The sequence below is a fragment of the Glycine soja genome, chromosome 4, assembly GCF_004193775.1.
Source record: "Glycine soja cultivar W05 chromosome 4, ASM419377v2, whole genome shotgun sequence".
Classification (NCBI taxonomy): Eukaryota; Viridiplantae; Streptophyta; class Magnoliopsida; order Fabales; family Fabaceae; genus Glycine; species Glycine soja.
Genome location: NC_041005.1, coordinates 33,677,118 through 33,697,662, shown reverse-complemented (window position 1 = coordinate 33,697,662; position 20,545 = coordinate 33,677,118). Strand labels below are relative to the sequence as shown.

General features: G+C 42.5%; 1 pseudogene; it reads right to left on the bottom strand.

The window, feature by feature from the left end:
• LOC114410756 overlaps positions 1–20,545 on the bottom strand; it is a 210,811-nt pseudogene that overhangs the window by 170,392 nt on the left and 19,874 nt on the right.

Below are 20,545 nucleotides of genomic sequence, written 5' to 3'. Positions count from 1 at the left end.
GGGTGTATTCTGAAGTAATGGCGCATGCCACATTGTCCCCATTCTCTTGATATTCGTGCCTAAACATGCGCCCACCAAGTGCTCGGTGAAATGCCTCAACGACATATGAGCATGGTTTTGTGAGCTTTGGGTTGTGGGACTGTTTTATATGTATAGGGACAGCATGAGGGATTTAAAATGAGTGCCCGAATGCAATTCTAGGCCTAGGAACCCAAGCTTTTAATTTCAATACAAGGAAGCATGACTTACGCCTAGGAATCTAAGTTTTGGTTTTGAATGTAAAAAGGCATGAATATTAGGACATGTTTGAGAGGTTGTTGTTAGAATTTAAATTTGGCTGCCCCATGAGGAATACTTTGCATCTAGGTAGCATGGAAAATACCTTTCAACGGTATGTATATATGTGAATATATATAGCATGAAAATGCCTTGCATAATATAGCATGAAGTGCCTTACAAAGTGTTGGATGGGTAGCGTAAAAGTTTTTTTAAAATATGTGTATTTGTGAGTAGGTAACCAAAGAAGCCTTCCAAAAAAATGTGTGTATATATATAGGATGTAGCATGAAAAGGTTTGTCAAAAAAATATGTACATGGATAGGTGTCGTAAAATGCTTCACACAAAATTTTTATGTGTGCAAATACGTATGTGTCATAAAATAGCACGACCCCAATATGATTATTTTATAAAGTGCATGTTGACACTCGTGCCATGAGAAGTGTTGTTTGGCCCTTGTTTGTAATGATTGTTATATTTCTTGTAAACTAACTTTCCAAATATTTGCCTTCGCAGGAATGGCCCCGAGGAAGCTTGCCTCAAAGAGGTCCAGGAAGGACAAGGCGGCCGAAGGAACTAGTTCCGCCCCGGAGTACGACAGTCACCGCTTTAGGAGCGTTGTACACCAGCAGCGCTTCGAAGCCATCAAGGGATGGTCGTTTCTCCGGGAGCGACGCGTCCAGCTCAGGGACGACGAGTATACTGATTTTCAGGAGGAAATAGGGCGCCGGCGGTGGGCACCACTGGTTACTCCTATGGCCAAGTTTGATCCAGAAATAGTCCTTGAATTTTATGCCAATGCTTGGCCAACAGAGGAGGGCGTGCGTGACATGAGATCCTGGGTTAGGGGTCAGTGGATCCCGTTCGATGCCGACGCTATCAGCCAGCTCCTGGGATATCCGATGGTGTTGGAAGAGGGCCAGGAATGCGAGTATGGCCAGAGGAGGAACCGGTCTGATGGGTTCGATGAGGAGGCCATCGCCCAGCTGCTATGTATACCGGGGCAGGATTTTGCCCGGACTGCTGCAGGGAGGCGAGTGCGAATCATGCGCACCAATATGACCACCCTGACCCAGATATGGATGACGTTGCTCCTCAGCAACATCCTGCCCACCGATCACAATTCCGACCTCCCCATGCCTAAGTGCCAGCTGGTGTACGCCATCCTGACACGGATGAGCATCCATGTGGCTCAGTTGATCGCTGATGCCATCTATATTTTTGCAGGTATGGCGCCCACTAGGCACCCTTTGGACCCAGATAAGTCCAACAGGGCCCTGGGATTCCCCGCACTGATCACAGGACTCTGCCAGTCGTTCGGAGTCCCCGTTGCACCTACCAAGGTGATTCGGCCGCCCATCACCCGGGCTTTTATTGAGAAGTACTGTACCCAGAGACAGGGTCAGGGTGATGCTCCACAGGCCGCAGGCGCGCCCCCACCACCTCATCAGGCTGGCCAGGCTGGGGCATTTGACATGGAGCAGTATTTACGGCATTTGGTTCGCCAGCAGGCAGCCAACCACCGAGCACATGTACGGACCCATGACTGTCTGTACCAGATGAGTCTTAGCATGCAGAGCCAGGGCTTCGCTCCTTTTTCATGCCCTACTCCAGACCAGTTCAGGGCAGAGGTTGCATGGCCCGGAGATTGGCCCGAGGCCCAAGCAGGAGAGGCACCCCCAGAAGCTCCCGGCGATGGAGAAGAAGCCCACGAGGATGAGGAGATGGCTGATTTGCTTGACTTCCTGGGAGGGAGTGGAGACACGTGACTGGGAAATCCCCAGATTCATGTTTTCTTTCATATTTCTTTTGTCATTTTTTTATTCTATGTTATTGTTTTGACTTGAGAGACTAATGTTTGTTTTTGTTGTTTCGATTGTCATTTGTACAGCGCATACATTTTGTTTAGGTTGGTGCGTTAGTATTTATATATCATTACTATCGATGATGTTTGAAATTCTGGAACCGTGTAGAGTTCTTCGTTTAGGAACATCGTCCAAAAGTATATATGTAAAATAAACAAAAAAATCATGATAAAAATAAAAATAGGGAAGGAAAGAAAATGAAATAGAAAAGGAAAGAAAATGAAATAGAAAAGAAAAGAAAGTGAAAAGAAAAAGGGGGCAAATAGGGGAAGAAAGGCAAGTAAGGAAAAAGAGAAAAAAGAAAAATAAGTTGTCTAGCTGAAAAGCCAACATGCTTTTGAAAAGAGGTGACTTCCAACTTTTCTTTGAAAAAATTCATTGATCATAACCTATTTTTGAAAAAAAATGTGTATACACCTGAAGGGTGAATGCTGTGAAATTTCCTCGGACGCCCGAAATGGACTCGGATGAATGCACAAATTGATAAAAGAACATATTTTGGAAACATTGGGTTGATTAAAATAGTGGAAATGAATCCTGAGCCCTAGCATCACATGACCATAAAAATTTGACACTTGAGTGTCCGCATAGGTGCATGCGTGACCAGTTTTGCATAAAGTTTCCAAATCATCATTTTTGCATTTGTGTCATGGAAATAATGCGGGGCATCCCTTTTATCCTTGAACCAAACCAAACCCTGACATGTATCATGTCTAGCCATTCTACAAGCTTTGAGCCAGAATCCTGACTCACCATAAACCTTGACCCAGGGTGAGAATGCCAATCCTTACCCTCGAAAGCAAAAAGAAAAGAAAGGAAATTCCCAATCAAAGAGTGGGAGAAAGCAAAAAGAAAAGAAAGAAAATTCCCAACCAAAGAATGGGAGAAAGTAAAAAAAAAGGGAAGGAAAGAAAGTTCTTGATCAAAGAAACTAGAAGAAATGTGCAGAAAGGTCTTTTGACCAGACAATATCTGAACAATACAGAATTGTCACCAAATGAACAAAAGAAAGAAAAGGAAACCATGACCTAAAGTGGTCTTCTCCCTTTGATTACCAACCAAAATCTTGTGCGTCGGTGACTTGTTCGCCTCGCGCAAAACCAAAACAGAAAAGGAAAAGGCAAAAAATAATCAAAAGCCGAAAAACTCCCCAAAAGAACCCATTCCCAAGGGAAGTCCTATTTGATCCATGATCACACATGTAATTTTGATTTGATAGGAAATAATTTGCAAAGTCAAGTCATGACATATCTATGGTTCGGAATTAGGATGAAACACTTACCTGTGCGAGATTGATACAATTTGAGTGGATTTCTTCTATTTTTGTCGAACCCAGTGTTTCCTCTAAATGGTCATTTAGAAACGAAATGCTAACATCCAAAATCTCATTTATGGTTATGGGAGATTTCATCAGCAGACTCTCCTTCCCCGGTAGACGCATTGTTTTTCACTCAAAAAAGCATATGCTTCTCTAAATCAGTTGGAATATTTGTCTCTTTGCTAAAGCATGTTTGCATTTTAGTGGAGAAAACACCGAGACTTCTTCAAGTCTCACAAGTTATCCAGAACTACGTAGGTCTGAGTTCCTCATTGGAGGATACGTAGGAGCCAGAGCCTCGCTTTTGTCGACCACACCGCCTTTTGTTGCCATGACTCAAGAGCTGGTAGCCCGCGGAGATACCTTACGGTTATCCGCACCCCTTTGCTATTTAGACACAGTTGTTGTCCGATGGCACGCAGAGACTAAGTTTGGTCATTCTGCACCCAAGATACGCGGAGATACCTTACGGTTATCCGCACCCCTTCGCTATTTAGACACAGTTGTTGTCCGATGGCACGCAGAGACTAAGTTTGGTCATTCTGCACCCAAGATACGCGGAGATACCTTACGGTTATCCGCACCCCTTTGCTATTTAGACACAGTTGTTGTCCGATGGCACGCAGAGACTAAGTTTGGTCATTCTGCACCCAAGATACGCGGAGATACCTTACGGTTATCTGCACCCCTTTGCTAGGCAGACACAGTTGTGTCCGATGGCAAGCAGAGACCAAGTTTGGTCATTCTGCACCCAAGATACGCGGAGATACCTTACGGTTATCTGCACCCCTTTGCTAGGCAGACACAGTTGTGTCCGATGGCAAGCAGAGACCAAGTTTGGTCATTCTGCACCCAAGATACGCGGAGATACCTTACGGTTATCTGCACCCCTTTGCTAGGCAGACACAGTTGTGTCCGATGGCAAGCAGAGACCAAGTTTGGTCATTCTGCACCCAAGATACGCGGAGATACCTTACGGTTATCCGCACCCTTTTGCCATCCAGAGGCGGCGGGCCCGATGACAAGCAGAGACCAAGTTTGGTCATTCTGCACCCAAGATACGCGGAGATACCTTATGGTTATTCGCACCCACTCTTTTGCTATCTGTAAGACAGAACGCTTGATAGCATGCAGAGGCTGACACAGTCTTCTGCACCTTTTGTTCCTCCGGGGACAACAAAGTCATTTACATGTGGAAATTTCATGGTCACCCGCGACTCTCGTCAGCCGAGAGAGCGAAATTAGTGTCATACACTGATTTTCGGGGACCTTTGCTTGATGACATGCGACCATTCTTTGGTCCTTGTGAGGTGCTTGGCATCCATCATCAAGCAAGTTGTGAAATCCTAGGAACGACAAGTCACGGTCACCCGCGACTCTCGTCAACCGAGAGGAGCGAAATTAGTGTCATACACTGATTTTCGGGTACCTTTGCTTGATGACATGCGACCATTCTTTGGTCCTTGTGAGGTGCTTGGCGCCCGTCATTAGGCAATTTGTGAAATTTTGAGGGACAACAAGTCATTTGCATGTGGAGATTTTATGGTCACCCGCGACTCTCGTCAAATCGAGAGGGACGAAATTATTGTCTTATCTTTACTTTTCTTTTATCTCCAATAAAAGAGAAGTAAAGAGGGGCAACTGTCATACCCTAATTTCGTCCGGGGACCTTTGCTTGATAACGTGCGACCATTCTTTGGTCCTCGTGAGGTGCTTGGCACCCATCATTAGGCAATTTGTGAAATTCCAGGACATGCCGAAAAACCAAAAAAATATTGATGCACAATCCGTAAGTTTCCGTGACACACCGGAAATCAAAAGGAAGCATCGTTGCATAATTAAGTGAGGTTCCGTAACATTCCGTAAGTCAAAAAGGGGATGATTATGTAATCCGCAAGGTTCCGTAACATTACGGAAAGAAAACAAGTATCGTTACGAAATTCGTAAGTTTCCGTAACTTTACGAAAAAAGAATCACCAAAAAAACAGCAGAGGGGGTGTATTTAGTAAAAATGGGGGTGCAAATAGCACCTAGGCCCACTTGGGCCCTCCAGAAGATTCCTCCAGAAGGCGGTTGCTTCTGGAGGAAGCAACCCTGCTCGCCTGGGCGAGCTGAGCTCGCCTGGGCGAGCTGGGCGGCAAGCATCTCCCCTATTTTGCTATAAATAGGGGAGAAAATGAAGAAGAAAAGGATCCCAGCCCTTTAGGCACTTCTCTCTCTTTGGAATTTGCTTGGAAAAATTGTTTCCGTGAAGAAAATCTAAGCCGAGGCGCTTCCGAAACGTTTCCGTAACGTTTTCCGTGAGGAATCTCGCAAAGGTTTGAACCGTTCTTCGACGTTCTTCATTCGTTCTTCATCGTTCTTCGATCTTCAACGGGTAAGTGCCTCGAACCAAGCTTTTCGATTCATTCTATGCACCCGTAGTGGTCCACATTGTGTTTCGTGCATTTTGATTCTCATTTTGTTTACTTTTTATACCCCCTGTTGACGTGCTTAAGCCATTTTACTTAAGTCGTTTCTCGCTTAACTTAAAAATAAAATAAATTTTCACCGAACATTTGAATTGTATTATCCATTAGCTTCGGTTAAAATAAACTCCGACCGTTCGGTCATGCCGTAACCATGTTGGAAATCAAAAAAGGAAGTAAAAATAATATAAAATAATCAAAAAAAGGATCTTTTAGTAAAATAAAGCGGAAAATCAATCGGACGTTTTCTCTTTGGGATTTCTCATTCTTAACCGAATTGATTAATAACTAAAGTGAAACTAAGGCTAAAAATCAACTCGCCTAGTCAAGCTCGTCCACAAAAATAGGCTTTGAAAGTTTGTCATTTCAATTTCTCACTAAGTAAAATGGATCATTTTTAAGGTCCAACGCCTTAAAATGATCACCACTTAAGTAAAAAAAAAAAGAATCACTTGATAAGAAAGAACTACGTAGGTCTGATTTTCTCATCCCAAATTGAGAAATACGTAGGAGCAAAGGGAAACACCCTTGTCGACCACAAAAAAGAAAAAAATATAAAGGGTATAAAGGATATAAGAACATAAAAGGGAACAAAAAAATCAAAGTCATGTTTGCACATTCGATTAAAGGCTGCTGTCCCTTGGGACGGGCGTGTGGGGTGCTAATACCTTCCCCGTGCGTAAATACAACTCCCGAACCTTTTCACTAAAAAGTTCGTAGATCGCGTCTTTTCCGGTTTTTCCGACGTTTTCCTCAAATAAACGTTGGTGGCGACTCCGCGCGTATTCCTTTCGTGGAACACGCTTCCCGCGAGTCTCGCGTCGCCCTCCCTCCGAAGGGTAGGTTGCGACACCTCGGCAGGGATTTCTTCTTCGGCGAAGGCGAGATAGTTGTTGGCAGTGATATTATTGACGAGCCCTCTGAAGCCTTCCACAGAGATATCTTGGGCCACGTGGGCCTCGTTCAAAACCTTTACTAGCAAAGCCCGATGAGGCTCTGAGCTCATGAGTAATTCCAACAGTGAGACCCTGGCCGGGGTTTTGTTGAGCTGCTCAATAACCTTGAACTCGCTCTGCTGAATTATGCGGAGAAACTCGCTGGCTTCCTCTAGCGACACCTCCTTCTTGCCATAACCATCCCTTTTCTCTGGAAGACCTTTCACCGGAGTATCCTCGTTCGGAGTGAGGGGTGTTTTATCATCTTGTTCTTCCACTACCTTTGCCTTCCCTTTGACGTTCGTGGGCTGAATTGGTAGGTTGGGGGGCGCAAATACGCGACCGCTGCGAGTCACACCGCTCAGCCCCGTGATATTGGTTACCTTGGTCGACAACGAACTGATGTCGATGGCTTCTTCTCCTTCTTTGTTCGGAGGTGTGTACCTCCATGGGACTGCGTGGCTATTTTGGTATGGGAAAGGGACAGGTTTAGCTGCCGAGGGGTGTCGGGGTTTTTGCGAAGCTGCGCCCTTGGTGAAATATATCACCAAAGGTTTAGGCTTTCCAAAACTTCTCTCATCCACGGACTGCATACATATATGCTGCTCTTCTCTTCCTTCATTACCGACTTCCAGTCTACCTTGATCTATCATTCGCTGCAACAATTTCTCTACTACCAAACATGTTTCCATGCTATGTAGCTCGTCGGGATGCAACAAACAAGAGTCCTCTTCATGCCCACCGTGGGGAATCACACCTCCCATTTGTAGGGCCTCAAAGATAAACCTCCTAGGGGTTGCCATGTCCTTTATAGGTTTAGACCCGCGTGGCCTATCTGACTCAATGGCATTAACTACTCCCCCTCCATGATTGGCGAGCGGGTTGGTTTTCACGTTGGGCCGATCCTCTTGGAATGTCAGCCATCCAGCATCTATCAAATTTTGGACCTTGTATTTAAGGGCCAAGCATTTTTCGATGGAATGCCCCGGGGTATTCCCATGGTACTTGCAAGTTGCGTTAGGATCATACCCCTTTGGGAAAGGGGGTTGGAAGTTCTTCCCGGGATTTATCACGACCAGTTGGTTGGCGATGAGGGACGGCAAGAGGTCTTCATACGTCATTGGGAGTGGGGTGAATTCTTGAATTGGCCTCGGGGGAAAGTTCCTCATTGTGTTGGAATTGCCGGCCGGGTGAGTCGTGGTTGGAGTTGGAACTTGGGGGGCCTCCCTCTGGACGGGTGCCTTAGGCTGCATGGGTGCTGAGTTAGAGGAGTTCCTGGCGTGAGCTGAGAAGCTCGGATGATGTTGCACGTATTGATGTGTACCATGAGATGTCTGCGGGGTTTTGACCCACGCGGGCACCGAAGTGACGACGTGGGCATCTCCCTCCTTCCTTTTAGCCCCAGTTGCTCCGATCCTTTTAGCATTGGCACTTGTAGAGGAAACGTAATCGAACTTCCCTCTCTTCAACCCTACTTCGATTCTTTCCCCAGTGAACACTAGGTCCGCGAAGCTGGATAGCATGTAACCTACCAACTTCTCATAGTAAAATGCTGGCAAGGTGTCCACCATCATGGTGATCATCTGCCTTTCGACCATGGGAGGGGCCACTTGTTCTGCCAGGTCTCTCCATCGTTGTGCGTATTCTTTAAAGGTCTCACCTTCCTTCTTGAACATATTCTGTAGCTGAGTGCGATCGGGAGTCATATCGGAATTATACTGATATTGCCTTAGGAAAGCATTAATCAGGTCCTTCCAAGTACGGATGCGGGAAGCTTCCAAATTAGTGTACCAAACAACTGCGGCTCTGGCCAAGCTATCTTGGAAAAAGTGTATTAATAGCTTCTCATCCCTAGAGTGCGCGCCCATCTTGCGACAATACATCTTGAGATGGTTCTTGGGACAAGTCGTCCCTTTATACTTGTTGAAGTCCAGCACCTTGAATTTTGGGGGGATAACAACATCCGGTACCAAGCAAAGGTCTGTCATGTCCGCGAATGGATAGTCACCAAAGCCTTCAACAGCCCTCAATCTCTCCTCGAGGAGATCGAGTTTCCTTCTTTCTTCGGTCGCCGGGGGTGGTCCTTCTGTGGACAAGATTATTGGTTGTGCTGTGAGTTTGGGCTGAGGCAAAGTGTTGGGTGCCGGCCCCTCGACGAGGATCGGGGGGTAGAACTCAACATCCCTTTGGGCATACTCTTGATGATCTTCGTGGACCTCGTCAGGTTGTCGAGGAGGCTCCCCTTCAAGGATGGGAGAAGAGATATGACCCGCATCATCTTGCATGACTGGCGGCGAGTAATTAGGCGGCAATCCATAAGGGTAAGCCGCTCGGTTGTATCCCAAATGGGGGTTGCTGTTGTGCCCCAGTGTGTTCCTTCCTTGTCCTACCGTATTTGGGGGAGGATGGTGCGCGGTGGCTAGGAGAGTCGGGTCTGCTTCGGTAGCCGAACTGACAGCGGCAGGGGTGGCCACGTTCTTCTCCATGAGTTGCCTCATTCCTAGCATGGCCTTCATCATAGAAGCCATTTGTTCTTTCAAAGCTGACATGTCGGCTTTCATCTGTTCCTGCGTCTCCTCTTGATCACCCATCGTTCTAAATTTGGATCTGGTGCGATAGGGATGCCTTGGGGCGCGTTTAGTTATGGTGTTTTTCCTAGAAAAACAAAACGTGAGGAGTAGGTAAAATTTATGAATTCATGTTTAGAGGATAAAATGCAGGAGTGATTTGATTCGCACTGACTTTTTTGGAGTAGAAACATGGGGTAAACTCATTTTATTCAAAAGTTATAACTAGTCAAGATCTGAGTGACAATACAAGTTCCCTAGCAGTTTCTAATTATATGGGCCATTAGATTTATCATATGCTGACAATAGTCGAGAAGTTTGTGGATCTCCTCGGGGGCAGAGTAGGTGTTCGCCATTGCTTTGGCCTTGGCTAGCAATCGAGGAAGTTCTTGACTCCCGTTCAAGGTAAGAGCAAATCGGTCCATCCACATGGTTGCCTCTTGGTGTAATGAGTCGATCACCCTTCGTCTAGCCTCCTTTTCCGCGTACACTTGGGCATACTCGTCCGCCACCCTATGCTCATGGGCCGTGGCTAGACTTAGTTCTTCTTGGTACTTGGTGATGATAGCTAACATGTTGGTCTCTGTCTCACACAAATGCTGAGTCAAGTTCCTTTTGGACCTTGAGCAAGCGGCTAACTCTTCTTTTACGACCATGCTATGTGCTCGTGATCAGTCTTTCTCTTCCCTTCGAAGCTTGAGCTCACTGTTGCTTCCCCACAATGCTCCACGGAATTTGTCACGGCCATGCTCTTCCTTGCGAGCCCTCTTAGTTTCTTGTTCAAGGGCTTTTGCGGTAGCTGCATTTTCTTCTCGTAACCCGGCACACTCTTTCCGGACGTCTGTAGCGACCAACTTGAATTTTTCTTTGGCAAGTCTCGTTTTTCCTAGTTCGGTTTTTAGAGCTCGGACTTCTTCATCTTCTTCCAAAGCTTCGAAATTCTCTTCGTTGATAATCTTTAACTTGGCGAGCCAATCTAAACCCCGTGTATAAACTTTCAGCCATTCATGATAACCACCAATGATGCCATTACGAATGCCCCTAAGTTCTTTATCTTTCCTTAACGGGTTTTCCCACGCCTTATGGACTCTTTGTATAACCTTGAAACTTTGCGCGCCAAAATCTCTCACAAGGAAAGGAGACAGGCCTTCTTCCGTCGGTGCTCCCCTCATGGGGTACCCTAACTGTCTTATAGCAAGCGCGGGATTGTAGTTAATGCAACCCCTCGTTCCTATCAATGGGATGTTTGGGTAGCTTCCACATGAGAAGAGAAAACCCTCATTTCCTTCTTTCCATCGTGGAAACCAATTGACTATTCTGCCTCCTATCCCAGCCAAGTGTTGGTTCCAATCTACTCTTCTTTTCTCGACACACGAGCAATGGCTTCGGAGCAGACATGGATGCCTTACGTCTTGTTGCAATAAGTGTGAAACCAACCATACACAAAGAGCGGGTAAAGAACAGATGATCCGTGCACTACTCTTTTCGCACCTTCGGTCAAATGTGTCAAAAAGGTCTGCCAAGATAGCTACCACCGGGCTCTCTTTGATATGGTGATATGCAAGGAAAGCGTCAATTGCGGCTAGGTCCACCAAACCATCCATGTTTGGAAAAAGGACAACCCTAAAGATTAGCAATGCTAATACATCCATAAACGGGACCCACTCCTCTTGATTCGTCATATCCCTCGCCTTGCCTTCTAAGTACTTTCGTGGTAGGCCCACTATGCCGTTTCGAGTATGCTTTACGCGGTCCAATCCCCTCGCCAAATCCCTGACCACAACTGCAATTTTGCTTAAGGAGGGAAGAAAGCCGGAGAAAAGATACGGTTTCCTTCCCCTAAGAGGACATCCTAGAATCTCCTCAAATTCTTCAACAGTCGGTACTAATTGGAAGTCTTCAAACGTGAAGCATCTCAAGGGCTGGTCATAGTATTGGGTGAGTGATGCAATGGCTTCTGTGGATATCTCTACTATGGTCAAATCTAAGATCTTTCCGTACGCCTTGCGGAAGGCTTGCATTTGGAGAGGTCCCATCAATTGCCCCAACTCCTTAATGCTGGTGATGTCTAGGCCCTTAACCTTGACTTGATAAAACCTTTTGCTAGTTTGATTTGTCCCCATGTTTACTAAAGCGAAACAAAAATCGGTGCGAATCAAATCTCCGACATCTATCATGGGTGGAATGGATGAATCCATGAAGGAATGCACATGACACAGATGCAATTTATGAATACGGGAGCCCGGGAAATTGTCTCCTTCTTTGATACAACGTCTTGGGGTAGCAAACTGCCCAACGTATGTATTTAAGAAGGTGACACGGACCCTCCGTTGGTTTGCCCAATAGAGGGGATTAAGACGGAACCCGCGCATGATGCATATGCGAAAGGTACAATACGAGGATGTACATTATGACAATATCCACAAAATATAAGCAAAAGGGTACGTGACACTTATGCATGGCAGTGTGAAAAAATGGCACGCAGCGTGTCCGCTTCGTGCCCTTATTCAAGGGCCCTATATGGGAGAGAGCTAAAAGGGTTTTTAGTGATAATCCCCAAGGTGGTCATATCTCTCTTGATGGTCTCTAGAGGTATCATCCTCTTCAAAGAACATATTGCAGCAGTAGGGACTACTAGCAACAATATGTTATCAAAGAGAAAAAACTCTAGATGAGGGTTCACTGTAATCAAGCAAGTCGGAGACCTAGCATGATCACAGATTCACCTCCACTCCTTATGTTACCACGAACCCAGGTATAGGGCCCTTTTTCAACTCACTGTGTGTGCAAATAGTGTTGGTGTTTGTGTGCATCAAATGAATAAATATTTACCGCATGCACACATTTTAGAACGCACTAAAAGCATCAAAGGGTTATGCACACAAGAACATAAGAAAAAATAAAGGGAAATCAACAAAGGAGGATGTCATGATAAAACATTGCTCAAGATTAAATGGCCTAACTCTCAAAAAATAGTCCCCAGTGGAGTCGCCAACTGTCGCAACCTACCCTTCGGCAGGAAGGCGACATGTGACTCGTGGGTGCGTGTTCCAAGAAAGGAATACGCGCGGAGCCGCCACCAACGTTTATTTGAGGAAATCGTCGGAAAAACTGGAAAAGACGGGATCTACGAACTTTAAATGAAAAGTTCGGGAGTTGTATTTACGCACGGGGAAGGTATTAGCACCCCACGCGTCCGTCCCAAGAGACGACAGCCTTTAATTAAATGTGCAAACATGACTTCAATTTTTATGTTCCCTTTTACGTCTTTATTTCTTTTTGTACTTTTTCATTTTTTTATCTTTTTGCGGTCGACGAGGGTGTTTCCCTTGCTCCTACGTATTCCTTAATTGTGATAAGGAAATCAGACCTACGTAGTTCTTTGTGAACAAAGTGTTTGGTCAAGTTGTTTTTATTCTTTTTGTAAGATATGTTTTTATTGAATGAAATGTCATTTAAGGCATTGGGCCATTAAACAAACTTTTGATTCTTTTGAAAAGAGAGAAGACATTAAGGCATTGGACCATTAATGATCTCTTTATTTTTTGAAAGAGGTAATAAAGTTACATGTTGATTTTAGGCCTTTAGAAATCTACATTTAACCAATAAAAGCGGAAAAGACCATTTCAAGGCGTTGGACCTTTGAAAATGGCTTTTTTAGGCGATGATAAAAGTTTGGTTTATGAATTGATTTTAGCCTTAGTTTCACTTTGGTTATTAGTTGATTCGATTAAGAAAGAAAAATCCCAAAGAGAAACGTCCGATTGATTTTTTTTGACTTATTTTACTAAAAGATGTTTTTGATTATTATATTATTATTTTACCTCTTTTTTGTTTCCAACGTGGTTACGACATGACCGAATGGTCGGATTTCATTTTAACGAAAATTAACGGATATTACAATTCAAATGATCGATGGAAATTTATTTTATTTTTTGATTAGGCGAAAAATGACTTAAGCAAATGACTAAAGCACGTCAAAAGGGGGTACGGAAAGTAAATGAAATGAAAATCAAAGCACGTGAAAGCAAATGAGGACCACTAAGGGTACACAAAATGAATTGAAAAGTTCGATTTCGGGAACTTACCGGTTGAAGACCGATGAACGACGAAGAACGAATGAAGAACGTCGAAGAACGACAGAAAATCTTCGCGAAATCACCCACGGAAACGTTACGGCAGCGCCTTGGCTTGGATTTTCTTCACAGAACCAATTTTTTTCACTAATTTCAAGTGATTCTCGAATTACCAGGAGGGCTGAACAATTTTCCTCTTCACTTCTCCCCCTATTTATAGGAAAATGGGGGAGATGCTTGCCACCCAGCTCGCCCAAGCGAGCTATGTTGCTTCCTCCAGGAGGTTGCTTCTGGAGGAATTTTCTGGAAGGCCCAAGTGGGCCTGGTTGCTATTTGCACCTCCATTTTTACTAAGTACACCCTGCCTTTTTTTGGTGATTCTTTTTCCGTAACGTTACGAAACTTTACAAATTTCGTAATGATGCTTGTTTTCTTTCCGTAATGTTACGAAACCTTACGGATTACGTAATCATCCCCTTTTTGCCTTCCGGAGTGTTACGAAACTTTACAGATTGCGCACTAATACTTCCTTTTAATTTCCAGCATGTCGCGGAACTTTACGGATTGTGCTACAATGCTTTCTTTTGACTTCCGGCACGTCACGGAACTTCACAAATTGCCTAACGATGGGTGCCAAGTACCTCGAAGTGGTCAAACGAGGGTCGCATCCTTACAACGGATGGTCCCCGGACGAAATTAGGGTATGACATATACATATATATATATATATATATATATATATATATATATATATATATATATGTATATATATATATATATGCACATATGAATATTAACAAAAAATAAATATAAATAAAATTAAAAAAATAATGGATTGCATTCAAATAAACTAAAAAAGTTTCATGAGTTCACACAATAACCAATAACCAACACCAAATAAACTCATTCAAGAGTTCAAAATAACAAAAGGATAAAAGCATAATGCAAAGTGCAAAGTAAAGGTTGAGGCTCTAATCATCTTCTCCAATGTAATTAGTAGAAGAAGGTTGAACAGAAACAAAAAAACAGAACCAAAAATTGAAAAAGAGTGTCAAACAGAAACCAAAAAAACAGAACAAAAAAAAATAGAACCAGGGTGTTGCCACCATCGTCTGTAGCCATTGCCATCACCGTTCGTTGCTCGCATGTGTGGTGCTCGCGTGGTGCCGTCGTCGACTTCGGCTGAGACCGTGAGAGAACTCGCGTTGGTGCATGGTGCCCGCGTGGTGTCGTCGTCGACTTCGGGAGTTCAGGAGTTCGCGTGGTGCTCGCGCTAGTGCGTGCTGCTCATCCCATTTTGATTCCAAAACCAGATTTAGGGTTGGGTCGAATCATCCCAAGACGGCCCAATCTGTCATTTTGGGAAAATTTAAAAAAAAATGTTTCTTCCGCCATTCTGCCACCACCGTTAAACCTTTGACGGCTGCCATGGCGCGACCAGTTGAAACCCGCAACACCACCGCTATTTGGTGGTGTTTTTTCAAAAATCCACCATGTCATACCACCATGGCGCCGCCATAACCGCCATTTGACAACACTGCTTCAAAACCTTAACAGCGTAAACACAACATCATGTTACTACATAGGAAATATATAGATCTGTTTGTGTTTGTACACTAAACACAGAGACACATATAGATAGGGGGAAAGACTATTAAAAAGAACCAGACTAACCTCCATTTTAATACTCCAATCATCTGGATTTTCAGATTGAACTGGAATTTGTAGAATAAAAGAAAATTGGCCCATCCATGGTTTAAGCAAAGGAACTATCAGAGAACTAGTTTCTTCCTAAACAGAATGCCTTTATCTGTTAATAGTTAAAAAGAAAAATGCCCAACAAACAATCCCCAGGAATAGTTCACAACAATCACTTAGTGGAAAAATACCTTATAGACACCACTCATTGTCCCCAGTATAGAAGTGCAAGAATAGATTATTGAAAGGGCCTTTATTCGAATGTATGGATCATATATCTGAATGGCAGTAAGAAAGCTGTATAGGTATCAGAAGATACTCAATTAACCTATAAACAGAAAAATGGTAATTTTCCTTTATTTTCTTCGTTTTCCCTTTTAAGTAGAATTCAAAGATCTGGAGAAGTATTTAAATAAATAACCAAAAACAAATTACATTATTTCAAATATTTCAATTTTACTTCAAAAAGTCAGCACTATCTAAATGGCAAAACTTTTGACAAATGAAAAAATGCAAAATACAGGTAGACAGAAAGGACTACTAAGTCCTATCCATAACTAGAGTACCGGACTTGTTAATTCATTCAGTATGCTATCTTCCTTTCTAAAGCAGAAAGTTAAGAATATGTAACAATGGAGATAAGGTAGGGGAATGATATAACGGGAACTTTGAGGTACAAATGCAAGAGGATAAGAAATTCTCAAAAACTATTCCAAAAAATAAGAATGAAAAGAGAAAAAAAAACTAAGAGAACAATAAATGTAACACAGCACACCAAAAGAAACATACAAAACAGGATAATTAGAAAGTTAACAGAAAAATATACATAACATAACCTGGGGAGAGGAGACAATTTTCAGAAAACTCGAGAACATAGTAGGTATTAATTTTGGAACCATTTTATCATCCAAGTCCATAGAGAGAAGAACCAAGCATCTCATAGCTCTATGCACTAGATAAAATTATTAAGAAATAAACAAATTAAAAAGTTGATTCACATTCTAAAATTCCATCAAATATTGTAGCCCCAAAGCAGTGCAATTATCGATCATAAAATTATTTCTGGAAAACCTAATAGAGAAAGTGAATGAATCTAGAAGTCACTAGCGGGAAAGAAAAACATCAAGCAAGCAATTGGCAACTCAGGGATATAAAAGTGCTCCTACCATGTAATGTTTAGTCTCTACTCTCTACTACCCAAGGCTTTTCCACAATCATTCATACATAGAAAATCCCAAAAATCACTAACTCAAACAGAAATGCTTACCTCCATTCATGTTGGTTTGATTGTTAATCAAATTCAGGAGAAATGGTAACAAATCCGGCCATAACTCTAGCCAGTCATGCATTGCAATGGATGCCACAACCATACCAATAGTCGTGCAAATTTTCTTATGAGGGTCATTCAATGCCAATAGAAGCATTATGCGGATGATTTCCTGATGATGGAACAAACTTTAGTTAGTATCAGAAAAGTTCTTTTTTTGTAGACAGTTTAATTAAATGGTCTTATACAGAAAATAAAAATTATAGATTGACATGGAACAAGAACATGCTTATTAGTAATGTATACACATATGACATATCATTTTAGTGCTCCAGAATTTCATGCTCAGAAAATTAAATATTATTTGCAGTGCCATATATGAGATCCATGAGGACAACTTTGAACCATTGAAATTAAGCTAAAAGGCATTCAAACCTTGATATTACCCTACATCATTGTCCAGTGAAAAGAAAAATCCAGCAGACCTAAAGCTCAATGGGGAAAAGATATAGCAGCTTGTGGACATAAGCTTTGACAACAAGTGCTTTTACAATAGTCTTTTTAGAGCTTTTTTTTTATCGGCAAAAAAAATAATATATATATATATAAATGAAAATGAAGTACCAGAGGTACTGAGTACATAGGTAAAAAGCCATATAAATGGTTCCTCAATCAGACAAACACAGTCTAAATAGAAACCAGACTATGGCTATATATGGAATACACATCTGTTGTTTATCCAAGTGATACTACCCTCTACAACTTCAAAAATCCTTGTTGGATGTTACTTGGCCATTGATTAAAGTGCATTGTGAAATCATTCTCCAAGTTCCTAAGCCAAGTCCAAATTAAGAATGTTGCATCCTCAAACAGTTTGTTACCATTGAAAGTTGCATTGGAGAACAAAATTATGTTTCGAAGCTGCCAAGTGGACCATGTTACAACCAACCACCAATACTGCCACCTCTTGACCCTGATGCCATCAACCTGAGCATATGTATGTTGAAGGAAATGGTGTTTTGGATTTAAAGGAAAGGCACCCTTAATATTAATCCAAGACATGGTTTCCCACCATATAGGTTGGATCTTAATGCAATGAATGAATAAATGGGATGAATCCTCCTCCACACTTCTACAAAAAGGGCATGACATATCCATGATTTGCACTTGTCTTCAACGCAAAATTTTCTTTGTTGGTAGTCTGTCCCTAAATAATCTCCATGCAAATATAGCAATTTTGCTTGGGATATTTATTTTCCATAGCTCCTCAAAACAATCCTCCTGACTTCCAGCTGTTGCCTCCTCCCAGAACAAAAGATAAGCACTATGTGTAGAATATGTACCTGATGGATCTCCTATCCACTCCCAACCATCAGATCCCTGTTGCTGTATGGACTTGCCTTCAACCTCACTAAGGAAACTGACAACCGAGTGAATTTCACTGTCAAATAGCGGCCTTCTCCAGATAAAGTTCCACTCCCAACCAGTGTCCTTGTGAGTTCCCAATTGTCGAATAAGTTGGTGTTGCTGTGATGAGATCAGGTAAAGTCTAGGATATTTTTCTACTAGTGATTCTTCCTGACAGATCCATTTATCCTCACAAAATTTGATTTTATCCCCAGCTCCTACCCTCCATTTCAATCCATTTTGGATAACCCTGCCCTGGTGTGAATGATGGATAGCCCTTTTTAAATCCCTCCATCATATTGATTCATGGTCTGTCCTGCCTACTTCAAAAGAAAAGAAGTAAATAGGAATTGATGTTAGCACTGATTGAATGAGTGTCACTCTCCCCCCAAAGGATATATATGTCTTTGTTTCCACTTTGCTAGTTTTCTCTCACATTTTTGGATAATGGAATCCCACATCTGACACTGCCTCGGGTTGGCCCCTATGGGTATGCCAAGGTAAACAAAAGGAAAAGCCAACAAACTACAATTCACATAATTAGCCGCAGATTGCTTCCACTAATCTATTAATCCAAATGCTCTGAAACAACTCTTAGCAAAATTGATTTTTAAGCCAGAGACAAGTTCAAATGTCCTTAGGATAGCTTTTATATAGCTTTAACTTTCTCCATAGAAGCTTCCCCAAAAAAGGTTGTATCATCCGCATACTGTAATATGCTTATGCTTGCATTATTAGAACCAACTAGGAGCCCCTTATACAGATTTTCCTCCAAAGCTCTTCTTATCAGCCCATTCAAAGCTTCAATTACAACATTAAATAGGAAGAGTGCTAATGGATCCCCTTGTCTTAGACCCCTTTGGGGCAGGAACTATGTCGTAGGGCTGTCATTCACCAAAACTAAAATAGATGCAGATTTCATACACCCTTCAATCCATTTGACCCATTTGGGGTTGAAGCTTATTCTCTTTAACATGTAGAATAGAAAGTCCCATGAAACCAGTCATATGCCTTCTCATAGTCTACTTTGAAGACAAGGCAGAATTTGGTACTCCTTTTGGCTTCATCAATCACCTCATTAGCTATGAGTGCACTATGAAGTAAATGTCTACCTTCAATGAAGGCAAATTGGGCTTCATCTATGATAGTTGGAAACACCTTCTTCATTCTTTTAGCCAACAGCTCTTCCACAATCTTATACATACAACCTATTAGAGAGATAGGTCTATAATCATTCTAGAGATGTGGGTTAGCCACCTTGGGGATTAATGTTATGAAGGATGCATTACATCACCTGGGAAAAGCACCATTAGCATGAAATTCATCTAGAAAATGAAGGACATCAGGTTTGATCAACTGCCAGAACTTCTTAATAAACTTAAAGTTGAGTCCATCAAGGCCAGGGCTTTTCTCACTCTCGCAATCCCAAATAGCCTACCGTACTTCCTCCTCTAGAAAAGGAGCCACCAGCATGAAATTATGTTGTTGATTGATGGTTTGAAAATTGATACCATCAAGCTTGGGACTATGAAAATCTATTTCTTGAAATCTTTTTGATAAGTAAGATCTGACTTCCTCCTTCACCTTATGAGGCTCGTCTATCCATATTCCATCAATCAGGACCCCCTTTAGAGAATTATTCCTATGATTAGCATTCATCATCAGATGGAAGTAACGTGAATTGCAATCTCCCTCCTTGATCCACCTCGATCTCGATTTCTGCCTCAACAAAGATTCATGAGCTAGGGCTGCTGCCCATAGTGCTTCCTGTAGTTGTTTCCTTTTCGCTTCTTTTTGGGGAGATAGCTGTCTTTGGCTTGTGTCTTCCTCCAATTTGTTTAATACAGTCTCAAACTTTTTGACCTTTTTGAAAGTATTTCCAAACTACTCCTTGTTCCAAATCTTCAACCTGTGCTTTAATCTCTTTATTTTTTCTTTGAGAATGTAGCCTCCCCAGCCTGATTGCTGATTAGATGTCCAGCAATGATGAACAATTTCTTTGAAGGATTTGTCTAATAGCCAGTAGTCTAGAATCCTAAAAGGTTTTGGACCCTAATCTACATCCTTAGGTCAAAGCTAAATTGGACAGTTATCTGAAAAATTCCTTGCAAGAGTAGTTTGAATGCTGCCAGGCCATCTGCTAAGCCACTCAGGAGAGACCAAGAACCTATAAAGCCTACTCCTAGATGCACCATTTGTTCTGTACTAGGTGGACTTTCTAGCCAACCATGGTACCTCAAGTACCTCTATATCATCTATCCAATCATTAAATTCTTTGATGTTGCTATCCCCGGACAACCTGTGACCACTGCCAAACCTTTCATCTGGATCCTTGATGGAATTGAAATCACCTAAGATACACCACAGTCCCCCAGACAATGAATCTTTCAGCTGCTTTACTGAGTCCCATAGCACTCTCTTATTATGAATGTCACATGGTGAATAGATGGTAACAATATTGATCTACTATGCCTCTTTGATCCATTTCCCTACCATAAGTATAAAACCACTGCCAATGACTTTCCTCTAAAGCCTAAATGATTTTTCACTCCACAAACATAATATACCTCCTGTTGTGTTATTAGCAGATTGCATTCCCCAACTAACCTCTACATCCCTCCATAAAGCCTGACACATAGCTTTGCCAACCATTTCTTTCTTTGTCTC